This window comes from Fukomys damarensis, unplaced genomic scaffold (assembly GCF_012274545.1).
Source record: "Fukomys damarensis isolate Sample0158 unplaced genomic scaffold, DMR_v1.0_HiC HiC_scaffold_9, whole genome shotgun sequence".
Taxonomy (NCBI): domain Eukaryota; kingdom Metazoa; phylum Chordata; class Mammalia; order Rodentia; family Bathyergidae; genus Fukomys; species Fukomys damarensis.
In genome coordinates, this window is record NW_022900921.1 from 3,443,960 (window position 1) to 3,447,575 (window position 3,616).

The window sequence follows — 3,616 nt, forward strand, 5'->3', positions numbered from 1 at the left end:
ATTTGTGTGTTAACTACCTTTCTCTCTGCTTACGCCAGTTCTTCCCATGTTCAGGGTTGATGAGGACATCTTCCTGGGAGGTACTTACTGGCCAAGTGGCCCAGTCCTGGACAGATAGATTGATTGTGTGGTCCAAAAGTAGACTTCTTCATTTAGTGGCCCTTTAACTTTGAGCGGTTCTTCTGAAACTCAGTTTCCTCATCTGTAAAATAACCTATCTCACTGAATTTCTATAAAGATTAGATTATGCTCACAAAATGCTTAGCAATGCTAAATTTCTGTTGACAATAATAGCACTGCTATTCCTCCTCCTTTTGACCTCCCTAATATAATCAGTGACTCTACAAGTAATTAGTCTTTATCATATTCTGTTTAGTTCCATGAGGAAATTTTAACCACCTTTGAGAACAGACAGACTTTCTGCCTCATGGGTACTTTTAAGCACTGCACATCCATTACATTTGGTAGTATTTTTGTTTGTTTGTTTGTTTGTTTGGAGACAGGGTCTCACTAGGTAGTTGAGACTGACCCGGAACTCATTATGTAGCCCAGGCTGGTCTTGAACTTTCAGCGATGCACCTGCCTCGGCTTCCCAATTGCTGGGATTACAGGCGTGCACCACCTTGCCCGGCTTGGTAGTATTTTTTTTAATTTAACAAATACTTTAATCATTCATCCTTAATGAGAGCACACTCAGAAAAATGTCTTTCATGAAGCCCACATCTTTCTATTTTCAGTTCATGCAGACTAATGGCCCTTGCTTCCTGAAAAAGTCTGATAACAAAGCACTCAAACTCGTCTACCCCCAGCCTCTGCCCTTCACCGTAAGCTGCCCGAGTATGGGCTGCCTGAGTTGTGCAGTTAGTGAAGGAAATGTCATGCTTTATCTCCTAGAGAGCTTGTTCAGTATTCACGGAGTAGGGGCCGAGGATTTAGCTCAGTGGTGTTGCTCTCTACCTCATAAGCACAACGTCCCCCAGTTCAATCCCAATACCAAACAAAACAAAACCAACATTCACAGAGTAGTCCTGGTTTGTCTCCAAGCCTGCTTCACAGGAAGAACTGATGGTGATTTGAAGGACTCTGGCCTGCGCCAGTAATTAGCTCAGACAGGCTACCGGTGAGTGAACCTCAATGACGGCATCCTACACCACCCAGCTCTCCAAGGGCGCCTTCACGGAGAAGCCAATACGTTCAGGGTGTCTCCTGGAGGGCTTGCTTCTTTTCAGTACAAAATGACAGTCACTTCCATCTGTGTTGCCACATAGGTAAGACTTGACCTCAAGGAACACACCAAAGATGTCTGTTTCCCCAGAAATACAGGAACCCCACCACACAACAAAATGTTTTATTTTTGTGGTTCAGGATAAATGATTACCTTTCCTTTTTATTTATTTATTTGTTTTTTTGTTTATTGGGTACTGGGGATCAAACTCAGGACCTTGCACTTGTGAGGCAGACAGTAACACCACTGAGCTAAACGGCCCTCATTTTTTTTTTTTTAATTTTTGCCTCCACAAGGGTCTTTTGCTACTGATAAGTTGCCTTTTTTGGATGAAAATGGTTCTAGTATTGAATTCTAAACTGATGATTGGGGATCATCCATGGAACAATCATTAAAAAAGAAAAACAAGCTGGGCATGGTGGCGCACACCTGTAATCCCAGAACTCGCGAGGCAGAGGCAAGAGGATTGATGTGAGTTCAAGACCACCCTGGGCTACATAATGAGTTCCGGGTCAGTCTCAACTACACAGTAAGACCCTGTCTCAAAAAAAAACTAACAATAAATAAATAAACAAGACAATAGCTCACAGGGAGCACATGGTTGATATCTCAGTACCAAAGAACAAATGTGTCTTAACAGTGAGAACATAGACATGGTGGTTCCTGATCCACCTGACTCAGCCACTGTGGAGGAGGAAAGCCCTCCAAAAGTGGTTGTCTAGCCGGGTGTGCTGTCGCACACCTCTAATCCTAGCACTCGGGAGGCTGAGCCAGGAGGATCGCTGTGAGTTCGAGACCATCCTGGGCTACATAGTGAGTTCCAGGTCATTCTCAACTACATAGTGAGACCCTGTCTCAAAAAAATCAAAAAACAAAAACAAAACTTGGTTGTCTTCCAAGGTTATCCCATTCAATGTTATTCCCTCTTCCACCATCACATGCACTTAGCAGTATTTAGGATGGTAGTCCATATTTGACTGATTAGTTGATTGTCTGATTTCCTCACTAAATTCTGTTTCCTCTGTTTTTGCTATTGAATCCCAGCACTAGCAAGGTGACTGCATTTTTTAGTTGTCACAGAATATTTGTTGAGTGACATATCTACAGGGGCTATTTGATTTTTTTTTTCATTTTTACTTCATACACCAAATGTAAAATTCTGATTTTATATAATGGTGCTAATCAATGCTGGAATTGAAAATCAGACAAAATTTTTGGTTCCATAAGGTCAAGGACAAATCTGGACCATGGAAAATCACCAAGATTAAAGATTCCAGGCCAGCCTTCTCCTGGTACTATTCACATCTGTAAGATGTATAGGAGGAAACCAGAAGTTTTTCTCTTTTCCTGACATACTTTTTACACAGAAGCAGACTTAGCTCCACTTCACGCTTTTGGAGTCAAGAACTGCCCTACAATGAGGAAGAGGTTTACTCCGAGACATGCCGGTGCCCCGCCTTTCCTTTTATACTGTAGAACAACAGCATCATATTATGAAGAAGGAAACAGGGGCTGTTGTTTTTTCAAGATCATCATTTGTCCTGCCCATTACCCAACAGGCTTCTGAGGGAAATACTGAAAGCCCTACCTGAGTCATACCAAGGCATCCATCATGGTGGTCAAATTACAAATTACAGATGCAAACTAAAGTGAATGTAGGCAGATTAATCCGTTTGTTTTTCTGTTACAGTTTTTGTTGTGATTTAAAAAGAAGTTTTTAAACACAAACTTTTATATTTGTTCTGTCACAAACACAGAGCTAACTGTATGTGGAGTCTTGTCAGTGTTTTCCAACAGAATAGAATTTCCAATAAAATAGAAATTCTTGGAGAAATATTTTCAGGTCTCGGGCTGTGCTGAGAGATGCAAGGAATTCCATCCAACTTTGTGACAGTACCCGATCCATTGGTCTAATTACTGGGGTTCATCGTCAGGCTAACTTTGAGGTGCCTCCTCGGTCTTCCAAGTCAAGGTAACAGGATCCAAGCTTTGAAAATTAGCCAGTTACGTGCAGACCGTTCTGCCCGCTGACCACCGGAGTAGGCCAACTCCCAGCCTCCAGACATCATCGCTGCGGGGCTGGCTTCAAAGAACCCACCACAGGCTGACTGGAAACACTGCGTCATATATTTTCTTCCTTACATTGTTTCATCACCTTCCTAAAACTCTGAGGTTGGTATGATTCCTTCCCACATCCTACCAGGAAAGAAACTAACTAGTTAAATATTCTGCCCCTAACCAGTAGGAGACAAGGCCAGGGCTTGAGCCCTAGGATCTCGAAGCCCTTGGTCCTGGGGCGCGCGTCGGACGGGGAGTCCCAGGCTGAGGCTCTGCTGCCGCCTCGCTCTCCACACGGTCACGGACTCCCGGTCTCTCTTCGGACCCGGGCCG

The 3,616-nt window shown here is 43.4% G+C and overlaps 1 protein-coding gene across 1 annotated transcript in view; it reads left to right on the forward strand.

Moving 5' to 3' along the window:
* The first annotated feature begins 3,326 nt into the window (after nucleotides 1-3,326).
* Nucleotides 3,327-3,616, forward strand: part of Rad50 (RAD50 double strand break repair protein) — a 219,766-nt gene continuing 219,476 nt past the window's right edge. Inside the window, exon 1 of the mRNA XM_033761558.1 lies at nucleotides 3,327-3,397. The gene's annotated coding sequence lies outside the window, so the exon portion shown is untranslated. The remainder of the gene's footprint in view (nucleotides 3,398-3,616) is intronic.